Raw genomic sequence first — 20,177 nt, forward strand, 5'->3', positions numbered from 1 at the left:
CAATAGCATCTATCCTACCTGATACTGGAAACTGATTACCAACCCAAAGTAAGGTGGAAGAATGGACAAAGATGGAGGTAAGATACAGCACAGGCAAAGGTACCAAGAATTCCAATCATTACATGAAACTGAAGAAGAAAATATCCAAGCAAAGATATATATTCAGATAAAGGCTTTCAGAGCCCTGCAATTAAATGGCCACCTTGATGGATTTCCTTCCTTTAAAAAATGAACTCGTGCAAACATTTCATTGTTTCACTCAATTCAGCAACTGTCAATTTTGAGCCAAATGAATTATCTTCAAGCAAATGTCACACACAGTGGGGAGTGATTTCATTTTCCTAAATTGTTGTCAAACCTTTGAATACTGAAGCTTCCAAAAAAGGAGAATTGGAAAAATGACAGTTTAGAGGTGGGAGAGAAACATGAGTTATTTCAAAGCAGCAGCCTGTGATACAGTGAAATCTTTCTTCTAAAGTGTCTCCATCTAACATTTTTCAAGCTGCAATCATTGCAACTGCTGGCTTTCACTATATTTATGCTAAAATGTAGCTGATTTATTTTAATAGTATTTTACCAGGGTGAAAAGTCAAAAATGAATAGAGAAAAAAAAGGAAAAGAAAATATTACTGTAGGTTTTCAAGATAAAACTAGAAATGGAAGGAATTAGGAAAGAATCAACTTTGTTAAGAAAAATGTTGACTAGTTTTATTTCTTTTATGAATCTAAAACAACCCTAAAACAGAATGAGGTTACTCTTAAGTTAGAAGCCCATGTATAATAGGTGAGGTGAGTAGGTTATGGGGGGAGGGGGGAGGTACCCACCCTGAATAATCAGTTCAAGCCCAGGGAACTCCTAAAACCCTTAACAAGATCTGGTAAATGAGGCAGTTAGCAAGGAGTCATAGCCTCCTCCAAAGCTTCCCTCACGGGGGGGGGGGGGGGGGGGGGGTCCAGGGACATTTTCCCCAGGAGTCTGAGATCTAGAAACTTTCTATTTGTTTTTTCTTTTTTTTTTTGATGTTTTTAAAAATTAATACATAATAATATAAGCATACTTTAGGCCATTCACATGCCAACCTTCTTACAGTCAAGTAATCTCAATTCCTACAACTGCATTTATAAGCATGCTGGTACCAAGATCACTCAAAATGACAGCATTTAACTCGTTAGTGTTTGTCAAGCCGCAATGCGTGCCCCCAGACATAGTCTCAGAGGTCCACATTATCTGAAGTTTGAGAAGCTTGAGCCTACTTAATACTATCATATCCATTTGGAAGGAAGAACAAATAAATTACTTTATAGTTAAAAACCGAGGAATGATATGAGGCCCTGAGAAGCACACAAGATCACTTCCACAATATTCCTTACAAAAATGCATAACCTTCACTCAATCATGAAGAAACAGCCAACAAACCCAAAATGAGGGGGGGCATTCTACAAAATAACTGGCCACTACTCTCCAGAGGGTCAAGGTTATGAAAGACAAAGAAAGGTGAGGCATTGCTCCATATTAAGACGACTAAGGCACTATGACAACTGAATGTAACATGAATCCTGGATTGGATCCTAGACCAAAAAGAACAATAATGGGACATTAACTGGCAAAATTTATATAAGGTCCCTGGATAATAATATTAAATCAATGTTTAGTCCCTGATTTTTGATCACTGTACAGTGATTATATAAGACCCTTACATTAAGAAAATCTTAATGAAGAATGTAAAGGAATTCTTTGTATTTTGCTATTTTTTGGAAAGCCTAAAATTATTTCAGAATAAAAAGTTTAAAACACTAAAAAATTTTAAATAGACAAGGAAGTGTATGAACCAACGAAAAAGAAACCAAAAGCAGCAAAAACCTGTACAATGTCCATTAATGTCCAATGGACTAAGGGGTCTCGTCTCCTCTGCAGAGATGGCCCTTATCGAGATCTAACCGATGCATGATGTCACTCTCATTTGGCTTCCCGGGTAGGTTTCCCTCCAGAACTCATGTCCAGACCTCTTTCTGGCTCTAGTCTGTAACATTAACCACCTGATATTTTAGTTTACATGAATCTCTTATGATTTGAGTTAACAAAAGCCCAGTCCCCAGAGTCCAATCACCTTACAGGTGTGCTGAGAAAAGAACTGATTCTCCAGGTTATTAAAGCTGAGAGCCAGACCCCAAACTACGGCGATAAAGAGCTACTTGCCGTGGGCCCTGCTCAACAACCATTCTGCAAGCCTGTAACACCCAAAGATCATTACTGTCCACACTTTCTTGCAAAGATTAACAGGCAGCTCCCAACAAAAAGAATGTACTCAAGGTACAGGCATCTTGTAAAGCAGGAGATGTCAGCAGCCAGCTTTGAATCTTGCTGAATAAAGGATTATGGAGGACAAAATAGCCAAGGGCCAAGAGCCAAACTCATACACAACTCAGCAAAGGTTTAGCAGCCTGTTGGTTTCAACTGAATAACCTTTTTATACGGCTCCCTTAGGACCTATATCCACAGTGGCCTAGAACGATCCTTATGAAAGGTAATCCTATCCATGTCCTTCCTCAACCTAAAACTCTTAGATAGTTTTCCGTTGCATTAGAAATAGAAACCAAAATCTGGGTAGTAGTCTGGTGTCCTGGGCCCTTCCCACTACCCCACACTTCATCAGGGTCCCTCCCCCTTGCACCCTCCAGTCCCTGAGTCAGCCTTGATCTTCACTCCAAAGACTCAGCGCAAACTGTGCTCTTTGTCTAGAATGTCTTCCCACCCCTCTACCCCGACATACACACATACACACACACACACACACACACACACACACTTTAGCCTAGCTAACTTCCACTCATCAATATCATTCAGGTTTCAGCTTAAATATCACTTAATCAGCAAAGCTTTCACTGACCAACCTTGAGAATTAATGAGCGCCCTCTGTTTGGTGGTGTTCTCATAGCACCCTACAATTTCTCTTCATAGAACCTACCACTACTTCTAATTACATAAAGGCTCTTGGTCTCCCGATTAGATTAGGAGCAACCAGAGGGCAGGGACTAAGTCTGATTTGCAAACCACCACATCCCAATGTCTAGCACAGCATTTTGCACTTCAGACACAGGGGTGGATGATCCTGCCCAAGTCCTCGGCTTCTTTCAAGGTTTAAATGAAGCATAGTATGTCAAGCACATGGATACGGTAAGCACTCACTATGTGATAGCTATTAGAATTACGGGGACTTCCCTGGTGGTGCAGTGGTTAAGAATCCGCCTGCCAATGCAGGGGACATGGGTTCGAGTCCTGGTCCAGGAAGATCCCACATGCCACGGAGCAACTAAGCCCGTGAGCCACAACTACTGAGCCTGTGCTCTAGAGCCCATGAGCCACAACTACTGAGCCCGTGTGCTGCAACGACTGAAGCCCACGTGCCTAGAGCCCACACTCGGCAACAAGAGAAGCCATGGCAATGAGAAGCCCGTGCACCGCAACGAAGAGTAGCCCCCGCTCGCCACAACTAGAGAAAGCCCGTGTGCAGCAACAAAGACCCAGCACAGCCAAAAATAAGTAAATAAATTTATTAAAAAAAAAAAAAAAGAATTACGTCATGATGCCTTTGCTCTAAATATGCTTGAAATTTACAACTGCTTTTTCTTTCACCTGCTGGAGGAGAAAAAAGCCTAGTAAAAGATGCCAAGTTGTCATTTTTTCAATGATATTTTTTGACTGTCACGTCAGCTTATTTTTAGGATATTGAAAAACTTCAAACTGCAAGGTATAACATCAAGAAAGAAAATGCTTCTAAAATTAACACACTACACTTTTTTTACTCTGAGATAAATCTATACTCATCATCAGTACGTTTTCACTTCCCTCTGTAGCCTTTATTGTTGCCTTCTCTTTCAAACACCTGGTTATTACAATAAGGGCATTTGCTCCTTTATCAAACAACAAAGACCCCTCTAATAACTTTCATGAAAATGAGTTTTAACTATGGCCAAAACTTCATTTGCTTGAAAAACCTGCTCCTACCTCAACTATGAACTCATGAAAGTAGGATAAATCACAGCTATCCTGAGCAGTCCTTGTTCATAGGAGGATTTAAAATAATTCACAATTGTTAAGTTAGTTAAAAGATAAAAGTGGGGGATTGAAACACCCAAACTGATCATTTTTTCAAGATATGTTTCACTGTAACAGCAGCTAAATTCTCCTGGGCCCAGGCAATATACTCAGGCAAAGGAAACCAGAGGAGAAATGAGAATTCAAGTGTGCTGTTTCCTTAGAAGAAAACTACACTTTAAAGAACTTGGCTCTAGAAAATGTCTCCACTGAACTTCCAGATATATATATATGTGTGTGTATATATATATATATACAGATATATATATATGTATGTATATATATATATATAAAACATGCAGCAATATCTAGCAGCTGCATGCAAAGCCCAGTGGGTAATTCAACGATGGACAAAGATGGGGGTGGGGGGAGACTTTCCTTCTACCCTCCTAGGTTCGATAGCTATGTCTACAAAATAAACTGAGAACAGGCAGATTAACAGGAGAAAAGGTCTACAAATTTATTCATTTTTAATATTACACACATGTGGACATCACAGGAAAAATAAAGTGAGTACCCAAAAAAAAGCAGTGAGATTTGAGAGTTTATATACCATCGTGATACGGGAAAGAAAGGGAGGGATGTTTGTTGGCCTCTCAGGGGAGAGTAAATGATTTTTAGGTAAGATGAATGGGCCCTTAGAAGAATAGATGGGAGACATGAGAGTTTGTTATAAAGTCTGTCCGGGTGTGGTGTATGTGAAGAGGTAATCTTCCCCGGTTGATGAAACTCCTGGGGAGAGGATCTGTGACAACTGAGTTCCTTTTGGAGGGTCTGTCTTTAGGTAGATAAGGGGAGTTCAGAGAAAGCCGCGCACTGCATTTGCTGTTTTTCAAGTGCCTTTAGTTTAAAACAATCAATATACTAAAGTGGCACATTTTGGGAGGCATGTCGTGAACTCCTTCAGATGACAGCATGATCCCTATCCTCACAGCCATCGGATAAACAGACACGTAATACGTACAAATACGCACACACATACATCTGCTACTGTGACTCTCATGAAAGCTAAGAACCTTAGTGGGGGGCAGGGGCGTTTATGCAAAAGCAAAAGCAGCTCTCTTAACTGTTCTCCCCTTTAACCGACTTGCCAGATTAATTAGCACATCCCACTGCCTCTGTAGAGCATAACAACTGATGTTTCAGCACACCAGCGGCTCACAGCCAGTAAGAGGTGCTACCTGAGCCCAGGGCTTCTCAAAGTGTGGTCCAGAGATGGATGCCAGTCTGCAAACTATTTGTCACCAGCTGCCCAGGAAATGGAGAGTGAGCATGTACAAACGTGGGTAGTCATTACACACAGTTGCCACATCCAAGTGCATGAATAGTGAACTCATCTCAGTGACCAGTTCTGGCGGTGCTGACCTTGTGAGGTGAGCTGCGTGAGGCACCAGCTGCCTACTAGTCAAGTGCTGTAGAACCATGTGACCACGAGGAACGGTTTAAGGTTACTCTGTTAATACATTTTAATATAAATGTATTAAAATCCACATCCATTTTTTTCATCAAAAGATCATTTAAATTTGACCATAAGTTTAAAGGACAAGTTGGAACTGGCTACTGAGGAAGAACTGAAGGTGAATTTCGACATTAGAACATCGCTTGCTTCATTTGGAAGAAAAGTGAAAAATGAAGATCTTCAGCTTGCTGAAACTGCTTTGCCTTTTTTCATCTTCATCAACATCCCTTTACAAGGCCAGTTCCGCTACCATGGGTGTTATTAAAACAAACCCACAACCAATTTAGATATACGTTATTCATTAACCCCAAGATAAACTATCACTAACCCAGCCTAGAGTAGATAAACAAGAAAGAAGTTCATTTCTGACACTAAAAATCTTAAGCACTGATATACACAGAGTTTGTTAGAAGTATACATAGGGTATTTAATGTGGAGCATCATCATTTTACTCACAAATTTTGTTTAGTTATAACTGGATTAACAAATTAACAAGAGTAATAGTGATTCTTTATGTGAATTGCCTACACACATGCTTCTGAAGAACATGTACAGATTTTGTAATTTTTTCCCACAATATTTGTTGTGCTTGTACTTACTGAGATGTAATTTTATTTATGTTGTTTCTAAAATGTTAAAAAGAATTAAGGCTTGCATATCATATGTCTTTTTTATTTCTTTCCTTTTTTGTTAATAATAGTATAGGTCCATGACAGATAGAAAATAAAAAGACTAGACCTTTACCATATATAGGTTAAGAAGCAGTGATGTGCTCCCACCAGCAAAGCTGTATCCTCCTCTAGGGTCAGATGTGTTTACTTCTATTTATGCCAGTTGTTCTTATAATTTAATTTAATTGTACCCAAACACATAATAAATTGTATATAAATACATAAAATATGAGTTCAGAAAAAATGTTTCTATGAAAACGAAGTTGAACATCTGAATACTGTGGAATAACACAATAAAAGAGTAACACTAAAATAACTACTGTTATATTAGGCATGAAGAAGTGGCAAAGGATGGGGAGGCAAATCAGAAAAATCTGGAAAGATTCTACATTCATAGTTCACAAATATCCTGAAGTTCCAATAACACTTTAAAGCAAGCCAAACCGAAAACCAGGTGGACCAGACATCACAGGTTATGGTTGAAGTGCAAAAAACAACATGGAAACCACTTACCAGGTCCTACCTCAGAAATCAGCAAACAGATGTACATTTATATGTTTGAATTTAAAATAAAATGCTCAAGATATAAATGTAGCTTTTTTTTTTTTTTTACACTTCTCCACTTCAACTGAGCAGCTGCTGGTCATGATAATCCCAGATAAGAGAACTTATCCTGTAAACACAAAATTCTGCACAGAATATTCAAGAGATTCTGGCCTCCTGGCTCTATTACTGAGACATAACTGGTAGATGATAAAACGGGGACAAAATACAATGTACAGGAAAGATACACCAATCACAAAAAGTATAAGGACTCCAAAAAGAGGTTGTAACCACATGAAGAAAATGTAACAATTTGTGAAACTGCACAGCATATGTCTCTTTTTAGTAACATTATACCCACACCCAATTCCTACAGAGACTATGCTTTTTAGCAGTTAACAGCATTAACCAAATAAACGCAGAGCCCTCAGGGGACTTTCTCTCAAAGGTCAAGAAACTAGCGCAGAATCAAAAAGTAATATATAAAAAGTCCTTCATGAGATACTGCAAAACATTTTCTCTTACTATCAATATAGAAAGCTGTTTTGAACCATAAACCAAACTAAGCCAATGCCATAGGTTTAGTTTAATTCTGAACTCAGCCTTTTTTTATAGCTTATCCACGTTGGCCCACAGCTCAGGATTAAAGTTTTAATTTAGCGTTAGGAAAAACAAGCAAAACAAATGAAAAGTACAATAGTGATGAGGGAAATTAACATAGGAAGTTTCATTTAGCATTATTGGGTTGAAAAAACTAAAATTATAGGGAAAAAATTTTAAGATTGTATTAATACTCAAATTGAAATGTTTTGAACAAAAACTCATTTTGAACTAATAGTCCTACCCCCACTTCAAAGCACTGGGACTTGGCTGAATTAATACAAAATTTCACTGTCAATTATACTACGCAAATGAAATAGAATGGAAACAATATGCAAAAAAAAAGGGGGGGACATAAAACCCTGTAGGGGAGGAAAAATAATTTTCCCTCCACACTCCTGAGTTCTTAGCTGAAACCCTTGTAATAAAAGACAGATTAACAAGAGAAAAACAAACAGAAACTTATTAACATGTATACTTTGTATACATGGAAGATACCCAGAGGAAAATGAATAACTCAAGGAGGTGCCTTAGAATTCAGACTTAAACACCATCCTAGTAGGGAAAGGGGAGGGGGAAGCTGGCCTCTTAGCGGAAAGTAAATGATTTTCTGGAAAGATGAACGGGCCCTTAGAAGATTAGGCAGGACGTATGATAGTTTGTGACAAAGTCTGTCTGGGGGTGGTGTCGACACCTAGGCTCCTCTCCTGCGATAAGAGTCAGTCCTCCCTGGTTGATGAAGCTCCTGGAGTGAGGATCTATGACAACTAAGTTCCTTTTGGAGGATCTGTTTTCAGGCAGATAAGGGGAGTTGGGTCAAAGCCTCTCCCTTTCATCTATTGTTTTTTTCAAGCGCCTACAGTTCAGAATAATCAATACATCAAAGTGGCATATTCGGAGGTGGCACGTCCTAAACTCCTACAGTCATTTTTTGGGGTGGCATATGCCGCTACCCTCCACGTGCAAAGCCTAAACCATGCTGTTGGAGGGACACTGGGCCGATGTCCCGGGTCCTGCCCTCCAACTGTGGCTCTTCCAATAATTAGCACCATGACCGTGTTTGCTTTAATTCTCGGGTCCCCATCTGTGATCTCTGGGAGTCAGCTGATGTACACACACCACAGGTGCTACCCACTCTAAGATTCTATTGCCCTGGAACTAAACATACAACTGAAATGGACTGAAGCTCTTATGGGCAATGGAAGGCAAGAAGCAAACATAAAATCTACTACAGTGACAGATCTGGACACTCACCCACTTGGCTGATAGTTATTCTGGTTATGAAACAAAGGAAAAAATGGGGAGACATGCAGCCTACAAAGCAATGTCAAGGACTACCAAATTTTTATAATTCCTCCTGGCAAAATGATAAAACCACAATATAACTTAAAAAAATTTTTTTGCATTAAAATAGGTTTTCTGGGCTTCCCTGGTGGCGCAGTGGTTGAGAGTCCGCCTGCCGATGCAGGAGACACGGGTTCGTGCCCCGGTCCGGAAAGATCCCACATGCTGCGGAGCGGCTGGGCCTGTGAGCCATGGCCGCTGAGCCTGCGCGTCCGGAGCCTGTGCTCCGCAACGGGAGAGGCCACAACAGTGAGAGGCCCGTGTACCAGGGGAAAAAAAAAAAAAAAAGGTTTTCTTCCTTATTTTGTAATTGGGAAAAATTTATTTTTAAAAAACACAAAGGAAATATATTGAGACAAGGGATTCACAGTGTTTATGTAAAGATTGCTTTACTGGCATCTTTATCTTCTCTTACAGAACGTTAAATTAATTCTTTCTTTTTAAGTGAAAAGGTGATAACGAAGTAATTAAGAATGTATAATCGGAACTAGATGGCCTGGGTCCAAGTCCCACTTACCAGCTGTATATCCTTGAGCAACGTTCAGTTTCCTCATCTGCAAAATGAGGATAACATGGTCTCAGCACCTCACATGGCTGTTGAGGGTTAATAGGAGTCAATATATATAAAGCACTAAGCACAGTGTCTCTGGCACACACAAGAGCCTATACGTGTTTACTAATATTTTATGGTAACTTCATGTTTAACTAAACACTGATGTTCCCTAATATACCAAATGAAAACCAAACAACATCAAGACCCTAGAAAACTGCACATGAAAATATCAACACTAAACATTTAAAACATTAAAATAATTCCAAAATATGACACATATATGTCCTATGACAGGTGTATGATATCTATAACAGTAGCTTCATTTAAGTGTTTTCCCAGGTTCCAATTCTTCGTCAATCCATCCTATCCACTAGAGGAAACTTCCTAAAGCAATGCTGGGTTTAAGTCACTCCCTGCAAGAACCTTAACGACTCCATACAGTACAGGGTAACCCTCAGACCCCAGAACCAGACTAAATGAGCCACTAGCACACTGTACTTCACAGTATTTACCACAGTTTGTAATTACATACGTGAGTGATTGTTTGGTTAATACCTTTCTCACCACTAGAACGAAAACCCAGGAAGTACGGCCTGCATTTTACCCACCACTGTCTATCATAAGGCGTGGCCTGCTGCAGGTGGCGGTAAGTATTTGATGGATGAATGAATGGCCCTCAGCATTCATCAAGGCTCACAGCAACACCTCGTAGGTAGGACCCTTCATGGCTTGCAAAACACTCATATAAATTTTCTCATCTAAGCCTCACAGTAAGCCTTTAGGGAAGGCAGAGGCCCCAAATTCAGAGCCGCCCAAGGTCACATTCAGTAGCAAAGAACCAAAGTGCCAACCCCTAGTCTGGAGTTCCTTCCAGAATATTCTCCTGCCCGAGTTAAATCCAATAAAACATACTAAGGCCTCGGCCTGGCCTCACACTTTCCAGCCTCTGTGGTTTTCACTCTTTCCTTCTACTCACCTAGAACTGCCTCCGGCCCCTTTTCCTGCTTTTCATTCATTCAGCCAGGATTTATTAAGGACTGTGATTGATGGGCAAACCTTCCTCCTTCCTTCAGGGCCCACTACTGTGTCATATATGTGCCATTTCTAGTGCATGGACATCTGTGTATTTACTCAACAAAATGTCTTTCATTGTACAGACATTTATTTGTTCTTTCAATAGAATAGTGAGCACCTACTAACTGTCCTACTGCGTGAGGTTCCAATGAGAACTGCACAGTTGGAATACTGGTGTCCTAGTGGTTTGAAAAACTACTGCAGTTTCTAGAAGAGAATAACAATGTAAATCAGTCTGCTTTAAAAAGCAATACAATTGCTGCTGTTCACAGTCTGAGACATCCCAGGTACCTTAATTAAGAAGTAAAGCAGCCACCAATATCCACCAAAATAATACAGATTTTATCAATTTTCATATCATTTTAAAAAGGAATACAGATTAAATTTATGTACCATCATTTAAAAAAAAAAAAAGACTCACACAACGACATCCACAAGCAAAGTATCTTCAGGTCTACTCCACCAAAATGGTTTTTGTACATCAGGTCTTTTAAACAGTTATCGGCCCTTCTCAAACTTGTCAGCTCAAAAGCACACACAATTAAAATGGAAACAACATATTAAGGAATCCGATTCCTCTGAATTACTAGCACAGAACCACAACTCTAAGTACTACAGCAATAAACCTGCAATGATCCTCGTGAAATACAGTATCAATTAAATGTTGGTGCAAGAAATGTAATGCAGAATTACTGCCGTATTAACACTCCCTGAAGATAAGTCACCAAAGACTTTAAACAAGTGAAAATCAATTCTATGAATATTTAACACAGCTGGCTTTATTTAAAATTTCCCATTACACACACACTGGCATAAAACAGAGCCGCAAAGGGTTAATAATGCGAGATTATATATGAATTCAGAAGAAAGGAAGACAGTAGCCTAGGAATCTTCCTTTATCTTGGAAATGACAATATTTTACAGCCTCGGGGGGGAAGAAGACAAAACAGTATTCCATAATGTTAACTCATTACCAGATTTAATAGAAACACTACCCAACTAATTTTAATCCTCCTCTTTCTTTCCCACCTAAATTTCATTGCTGAATTTAAGAGGCCAATCTCAGATAAGACAAAAAGGAAAGTTTCAAGAACACAATAACGAGAGGAATGGACAAAAACCTGAGAAATCATTTGTCTCGAGGGCGAAGGCTTGGGTCTGTGAATCCGTATAAAGCTGTATGTCTGTCTCTACCTCACGATCTCCTACACGGACACAACTGCTTTCAAACACCGTGGTCCCACAGGTCTTGAACAAGCCTAAGTAAACCTGCAGAATGGTGGGATTGTGCTGGTTTGCTTGCTTGAGGGTCTTTAAAAGTAGAGTGAAACTTGCCCAAGTGTTTTCTTACATCTTCCAATGGACCAAGGGGCCTCCCCACCCCCATTTAAGTCTCCCGATCACTCTGCCTTTCCACACCTTGACCATCTACGAGGCAGTGATTTATACATCCCAGAGAAGCCATGACCAGCCTCAAGGAGCCTCATTAGGAAAAGCTTCCCTTTTATTAAATCTAAAGCTCTTCTCGTTGTGCAGTTTAATTCCACTCCCCCCCCCTCTTTTTTTCTTCTGTGAACTCAGTAGAAGGGAATAAATCTCTGAAAGAAAAAAATCCCTTTCATCTCACAAAATAATCACATTTGCGAATTCTGTGAGTTAACAGAATAGGTGTGCCCTTCAAAGAAGGGAGGACATTAGTGATCAAATTTAATTCTATCATTTATATTTAAAAGATTCAGACCTAATATGGCCTTGTAGAAACAAAGCATTTAATATCTGCTTTGATTCTGAAATTGTACGGGTCTCCCTGAAAGTTTAAGTTCACACCTTCACCTACATTCAGTTCCCAGCAGGTGCACAGAGCTTTTCCTAATGGCTTCACTGAGTCACTGAGTAGGTGCAGATACAACACAAGGCCCTTCTGTTTAACTACTGCAGTTGCCCTTTGGGGTCTTCTGCTTCCTTACCTTGTTGGACTGGGAAGATGATAGGAGATGATATTCCAGTCTGTCAATTACACCTTACTCCTAATTCTTGATTTTAACATACGCGAAGGATGAAATTGAGAAGCTACTAAAATTGTTTTTGAATGTAAATTATCCTGAGGGCTAATTATGTACAATTTCTTCATTTTCCTTATTCAAGCAAGTGAATCCCAGATAAATTTCCTTTCAGGTCAAATTCTTCTTCCCTTATAAATTCATGACTAATCCTATATAACCCTAAGACTACCTTACTCACCCCTCAAGAACTCAGTATTACTATATTATCCTGCTGGAGGAAAGGAGTTAAAACTTGTCTGAGAGGGACTAACATAACATACTTCGGCATGAAGTTGTTATTACCAAGCAGAGTTAAGGTTAAATAACCCTGTAAAAGAAACGGGGAGGGAGCCTGAGAAGTACCTGACCTCCATTCTAAGACAGTTACACAAAGGTTTCCCAAAGGTTTTCCCCTTTCTAGCATCCTAGTTACTCTGTACCTCTGGGGTGAACATGGGCCCCCAGCCTCAGCAAGCTAGTCGTAAAAGTAAGAGCTGCCTATATTTACAGCCTCTACTTTCTCTCTTCCCGTTGAGTTCACCCCAATCAGGCTTTCATCCCTGTCGTTCTATCAAAGCTGCTCTTGTCAAAGTCACCAATGGCCTCCATGTTGCTGAAGCCAGTGGTCAATCTGAATCCTTATTCTAAGGGATGATTACTCTGTCTTGAAACATATTCATTACATGCCTTCTGAAACCCTGCCCCCCTCTTTCTTTGGGTTCACTTTCTACCTCACTGACTCCTCTTTCTAGGGTCTTCTTTGCTGGTCCCTTCTCATCTTTGAACTCTGGATTCCAGAATCTCTCATGTATCCAATTGCCTGCTCAGCCTCTCTACATGAGTGTCTAGCAGGCATCACAAACTTAAGTCCTAAATCAAATTCCTACTATTACCACCTAACTGGCTCCTCCCAAAACCTTGCCCATCTCAGTACATGGCAACTCCATTCTTCCAGTTGTTCAGGAGCCATCCTTGCCTCTGCGTTTGTTTCCTCTCTTTCTCTCCCCTCTTCTCTCCACTTCTAATCTAATCTAACGGGATAACAGCTCTACCTTATGTCGAGAACCTGACCACTCACTACCACCTCTAGCACCTGGCACAGCGAACATCATTTCCTGCCTCAGTTATAGCAATGCTTCTGCTTCCTCCCTTCATTCTGATCTCCACAAAGCATTTTTTACAAAAAAAACATAAATCCGATTATTATATTATTAACCTGTTCAAAACGCTCTAATGGTTTCCTACCTGTTGTGGGTTGAAGTGTTTCCCCCACAAATTCATATGTTGAAGTCTTAACCCCCAACACCTCGGAATGTGACCTTATTTGGAAAGAGGGTCATCACAGATTAATCAGTCGAGGTCCTTAGGGTGGGCCCTAGTCCAATATGACTGGTGTCCTCATAAGAAGGGGAAATTTGGACACAAAGACACACACATAGGGAGAACGCCATGTGAAGATGAAGGCCGAGACCTGCAAGCCAATGAACACCAACTACTGCCAGCAAATGATCAAAAGCTAGGAGAGAGATGGAACAGAGACTCTCTCACAGCTATCAGAAGGAACCAACCCTACAATACCTTGATCGTGGACTCAGAACGTCCAGAACTGTGAAACAATACATTTCTGGTGTTTTGCCATGCAGTCTGTGGTACTCTATTACAGCAGCCCTAGCAAATTAATACACCACCTCACACAGAATAAAGGTGAACTCCGTGCCACGGCCCGAAGGCCGCACATGACTGTACCCCGACTCACACACTGGGCCCCTTGACGTTCCCCCAACAGGCCAGACACACTCCTCCTCAGGGCCCAGCTCTTCCCATAGCCCGGCCTGCTCTGCCCCAGCGCCCTCAGTTCCTTTAGGTTTCTGTTTAAATGCCTCCATAAGGCCTTCTCCCTCCAACACTCTCCACTCCCCTCCCAAGCTTTATCTTCCTCCATCACTGTGCTGTCACCTCCAGATACTTTAAACACTTACTGTGATAGACTGGAAGATCCACTGCTAAGACCCGCAGAGCAGCTGCAGGTAGACAGGCTCCAGGGCCCAGCTCCTCGGGGTCAGCTGGTCAGCCTTAGTGCAGAGAGCTTCCGGCCGGAGGCCACACCCCTCCCGGGGCAGCTGCACCTGGTAACACACCTGAAAGGAGTGAGGTCATCGCTCAGTGTCGGAACCTCTGCCAGGGAATCCACGTCACTCCAGAGGTCTCCACAGGCTGGTGGGGGCTCTGTCACGTCAAATCTGCATCACAGTTCAACTTCTTCCTCGGCCCAATGCTGCTTCCACCTTCTTCTGTTCACCGTGTTGATCCCAAATAAACATCTTGTTCCCCCAACTCCATCTCAGCGTCTGCTTCAGGAAAACCCAACCCTGAGACACTTGTCTACCTTCCACAACCTGAACGTAATCTTATTGAGGGAAGGGACTTTGGTTCAATGTGTCCCCAAAGCCTAAAATACTACCTGGTACAAAACAGGAAATGACTAAATGGGAATACTGGAAGGAAGGAAAGGGGCGGGGCGGGGCGGGGCGGGGAGGGAAGGCATTGACCATTTGGATAGGAGACTAGCCCCTGGATAAAACAAAAGCCTCTTAATATAGTCACAAAGCAAAAGGAATACACACTATCACAATGAAACTAGGCATGAGGTTTCTAAAGTACACATGGCTATTTGATTTCAGAGAAACTTCGAAAAAAGTTGTGCACAAAGTTCCTGAGATGCGCTTATTATCTTGAGACTCCTGACTCTTCCCTTCCTCCTAGGATTTTAAATTTTGCAACCTCAAGTTCTACCATCGAGAGGGTTTTCAGGACCCTAACCTTTAGGAAAGATACTGTATAATCACTGTTCGATAGCTTTGTGACATCTTATATGTTAATTCTTAACTCCCACTAATGAGAAACTCTGCTCAGCATTGATCATAATAAATAGCTTATTACAGCCTTTCTCTTTATTGACTGCGTCTTACTTCAAGCCTCACTCAAGACATTCTTTTTTCTTTCTCAGAGAACTGCCTTTCACTTTATTGCAAGACTAACTGCATTCAGCTCTGGCAAATGATTTAAAATATATTTTCCATGCTCCACAGCTGGCTACTCATTCAGACCCAAATAGAGCTGGTTTCTACCGGGTTCCATATCTCATGGCAATTCAGTCAAGAATATGTGAGGTCTGACTATAAAGTAATAAAGCTGGGAGGGTTGTGTGTGCTTGGTTTATAGAATTACTTTCACTTCTTTACATATCATTGCACGATGAGATTCTAAGGGGAAAATGTAAAGACATGTTTAACACCAAAACCAACAAAATCACCCCTAAACTAGAGTTACTACTGTTCCACTGGTCTGAACTACTCTAAGACAAATGGTTTCAGAACACTGTGTTCCTAGAGCCCAGGAATGTCATACATAGATGTACCTGAAATATTTTATAACCATAAATATGAATAACAGAGTCTTCCCAGTGAGACCCATCTAATTTCATCAGCCTTCTGAAATTACATCTTTCACCAAAGCAGCCTCGGAGCACAAAGGCAATAAGATAACATTAATTAAAATACATAAAACCATCCAGGAGTAGCAAGGAGTATGCGACCTTTTTTTTAAGGGTAGAAATTGAACTAAAAATAGTAATCAATGTTTTGCCAGCTTAAAAAGCTAGGTCTTAAAAAAAAAAAAAAGCTAGGTCTTACACAGTGCCTGAAGCTATAACTCTACCAGACCTTCTCCAAGGCAGGATAATAATTAGCATGTTATTATTCATTTGTCTGGTATGCAGCTAACTTTGCAGGGTGCCTGTGCATGCTCACTTTGCAACCGCGAGCTTCAGTTCTCTGCTACCTGGTTGCCATTAAGGAGAATCCAGGAAGTTCCAAAATACAATGTGTCATCCCTTACCGCTATGCCAACAATCGAACCATGCAAAAATGAATCCTAATGAGACCCTCATTATTATCACTGCTGAAGTTCAGCTCTCCACTCCATTTGGAAGACATCTGGGGACTAAAAAGAGAAAACAGATTCCTGGGACATTTCAGAAGACTGGCCATTCCTGTCGATGACCTACCTGGACAAGGCAAAAGAAAAGGATCTTAAACAGGCAGGAAGGTTTCCAGCTTTGGTGCCTGTGGGGACGGTGGTGCTGTTAACGACGGTGGGGAACACAGCAAGTCCTAAAAGGGTTAAAAGGTGGTGGCATCACACATAGCTGGCAGGGATGTAAACCTGTACAACCACTTTGACTCCATTAAGGCTGGACGACCAGCAATCCCATGCCTAAGAATACACCTAGAAGAAATGCATGGTACGTGTCCACCAAAAGGCATATACAAGAATATTCATAGCACCATTATTCTCAATAGCCAAAAATCGGGAAACCAACTATCTGTCAACAGTAATGTGAATAAGTGGAAGTATATTCACACAATGAATAAGTGGAAGTATATTCACACAGAGCGGAAAAGAATGAACTACTGCAACTCACAACAACATGGGAGGTTGAGCGTTAGAGCGCCAACATGAAAGAGCACATACTGTATGACTCCAAATATGTGAAGTTCAAAACAGGGAAAACTCAGCTACAGTGACAGAGGTGTAATGGGAGGGATATCCTATGGAAGGGGACAAGAAGAAAGCTGCGGGAAGGATGGAAATGTTCTCTATCTTACTCTGGCTAATGGCTACACAGGTGCATACTTACGGGAAAACTCATCCAGCTGTACACCTAAGATTTGTGTACTTCCCTCTACAGAAGCTATGCCTTAATTTTTAAATTTCACGAGTAAATTAAATTCTCCTAGCCCTGCAGCTTTACAGGGATAACAAATCCCTTCCTCGAAACAACTCACTCACCACAGCTACCTGATAACAAAACAGGCCCACTTCAAAAATCAAGCGACAAAAGCGTCTTCACAGACCGAAGTCCTCAGTACAAGTAAATGCACATTTATGAACATCTGTATGTAATTTATGTACCATTGAGCTTCCCCAAGGAAGTCATTACCTAAATGTTCTGGACGTGAAGAATCTGACTCCAGATTCTTCAGGTGTAGAACTGTGGCCCTGACATAGTATGTCATCTCCTCTCTCCTACTTTCTCTAAAACCCCCCAGATGTAATTTATTGATCCTTCTTCTGTGTTAAAGGAACAGGTCTCCATACGCTAACACTGTTTATCTGTGAGCCCCAGGGAGACAGGCTGGGGTCAGTGCACTCACTTTTGTCCCCTAAGCACCTTATACACTGCCCTAGTACAGTGCAATAAATGTGTACTGGATTTTGAACAATTCAACACACCTTCAGTAAAATTCTTTTAAACCTTCATGGCTAGGGACTTCCCTGGTGGCGCAGTAGTTAAGAATCCGCCTGCCAATGCAGAGGACATGGGTTTGAGCCCTGCTCCAGGAAGATCCCACATGTCATGGAGCAACTAAGCCCGTGCACCACAACTACTGAGCCTGTGCTCTAGAGCCCACGAGCCACAAATACTGAGCCCGCATGCCACAACTACTGAAGCCTGCGCACCTAGAGCCCGTGCTCCACAACAAGAGAAGCCACAGCAATAAGAAGCCCGCGCACCACAAGGAATAGTAGCCTCTGCTCGCCGCAACTAGAGAAAGCCCGCGCACAGTAACGAAGACCCAACACAGCCAAAAATAAATAAAATAAAAGCTTACTGGCTAAGAAATTGGATTTAAAAAACAAAAACAAAAAACTGGCAGAATTCTAGTCTCAGCTCAACTACTTCATGTACTAAAATTCTTTAATCTCAAGATTCCTTTCTAGATAACCAGAATATATTTACTTAAATAATATACATTTCATCCACTGATTACCTCAACAGTAAAATAGGAAAAAGATGAGAAAGACCTGGGGGAAAGAATGAATGTAATTGGAACCTACTATGTGATAGGCCCTCTCTTAGGCACTTTACCTACACACATTATCACCTACAAACCTCACAACCTTTTAAGGTGGGAATTGATCTCTCCAGTCCATAGATGAAGAACACTGGGGTGCGACTGGTCCATCATCACAGTTACGTGCCAGAGCTAGGATCTGAGGTACAGACTGAAGAACACCAAAGCCTCAGACTTTCTTCTAGATGATGATTCTCCCACTGGCATTCCTGGGCTCTCCAAATGGAAACCTGGGGCTCCCCGAGGCTACTTTCATCAGCAAGCTTCACGTTTCCTTGTGGAGGCTGCTGTTTTCTGCATCATTAATTCTGCAGCTCTCCCAAGACCCAGCTGGGAGCAGGACCACCGTTTCTGCTGTTACTGCAGCTGTCTGAAAAATACAGCACAGCCTTGGGCAGGTTGGAAGAGCCTGAGGAGGTGTGGGAGAGGGAGAGGGAGAGAGAGAGAGAGAGAGAGAGAACACACACGTGTGCACACAAGCAAGAAGGTGTACGTATGCGTATGAACTCTAATAATAAGGAAGTAAAGATAAATTTTAAGTCATCCAGAGAAGTGGTCACATTTCTTTAATATGGTCACATCAGGATCTAATACATTAGTCTTTACTTATTGGGATATTTGTATATTTGAAATATCTTAAGACAAAAGTTTACAAATAGATATAGATACACCGATATCAATATGATATATAAATACACACATCTGGAAGGTTACCCACACTATTAACTATTAACTATGCTACATACAGGGAGCAGGAAGAAAGAATGGGGCATTTATACTTCATTCTGTATATCCTGAGAAGTAAATAAGATAAAACCTAAAGAACAAACATAAGTTTTCAATAATTACTACAGTTTTATACAGAGATGTGATTTACTTTTAGATTTGACCCAGGCGATCACACCTCCCCCTTGAAATACATCTTCAGTTGGCTTCTAAGACATCACACTCCTCCATCACTGCCCAGTCCCTCTCAGTCTCCTTTGCTTCTTCTTCCTCTCATCTCCCCAACCCTAACTTGCCAGTGCAAGTCTTCTCTAACTTCACTCCCTCTCTGGATGATCTTTATACTCCCAAACCTGTAACTCCAGCTCAGACCTCTCCCCTAAGCTCCAGACTCCTAGATCCAACTGCTGGGTCCACATCTCCAATCAACGTCTGTTAAACACATCAAACTGCCATATTCAAAGCTGAACTCCTGATCCACCTTGTCTTTATCCATTCAGGCTGCTATAACAAAATACCATAGAGTGATGGCTTTAAAGCAACAGAAATTTATTTCTCACAGTTCTGGAGGCTGGATGTCCAAGATCAAGGCACCAGCAGATCCGGTGTCTAATGAAAACCCTCTTCCAGGAAGGATACAGACTGCCAACTTCTCATATCTTCACGTGGCGGACAGCACAGAGGGTTAGCAAGCTCTCTCATAACTCTTATAAAGGCACTAATCCCATTCATGAGGGGTACACCCTCATGACCTTATCTAAAGGCCACATCTCCTAGTATCATCACATTAGTGGGTAAGGTTTCCAACATAAGAATTTGGTGTGGGGACACATTCAGACCTTGACACTCCCTCACCAAAGCCTGCTCCACTCAATCATAGTCTTCTCCATCTCAGTTCAGAGCAGCCTCATACTTCCAGCTGCTCAGACTAAAATCCGTGGAATCATCCTTGACTCCTCCCTTTCTCTCACACCCCACATTCAAGCCATCAGTAAATCCCACTGGCTCCAATTTGAAAATATACTAAGAATCCAGTCACTCCCACCGCTACTGGCCTTGTCCAACTCTCCATCATCTCTCAAACCAGATTACCACAACCATCTTTGGACTGATTTCCCTGAGTCCACTCAGCACTCCTAAAATCTATTCTC

The 20,177-nt window shown here is 41.3% G+C and overlaps 1 protein-coding gene across 18 annotated transcripts in view; it reads right to left on the reverse strand.

The window, feature by feature from the left end:
* Positions 1–20,177, reverse strand: part of APBB2 (amyloid beta precursor protein binding family B member 2) — a 373,668-nt gene that overhangs the window by 331,167 nt on the left and 22,324 nt on the right. For 5 of the 18 annotated variants that reach the window (XM_073805178.1, XM_019928280.3, XM_019928281.3 and 2 more), the window contains exon 1: positions 14,362–14,827. The exons of 4 other annotated variants lie outside the window; for them this stretch is intronic. The gene's annotated coding sequence lies outside the window, so the exon portion shown is untranslated. Of the gene's footprint in view, positions 1–9,230; positions 9,268–14,361; positions 14,831–20,177 lie in introns of those variants that run through there. 9 more of the 18 variants (XM_019928276.3, XM_073805175.1, XM_019928286.3 and 6 more) reach the window with 6 other exon arrangements.

Source organism: Tursiops truncatus, chromosome 5 (assembly GCF_011762595.2).
Source record: "Tursiops truncatus isolate mTurTru1 chromosome 5, mTurTru1.mat.Y, whole genome shotgun sequence".
NCBI classification, from domain to species: Eukaryota; Metazoa; Chordata; class Mammalia; order Artiodactyla; family Delphinidae; genus Tursiops; species Tursiops truncatus.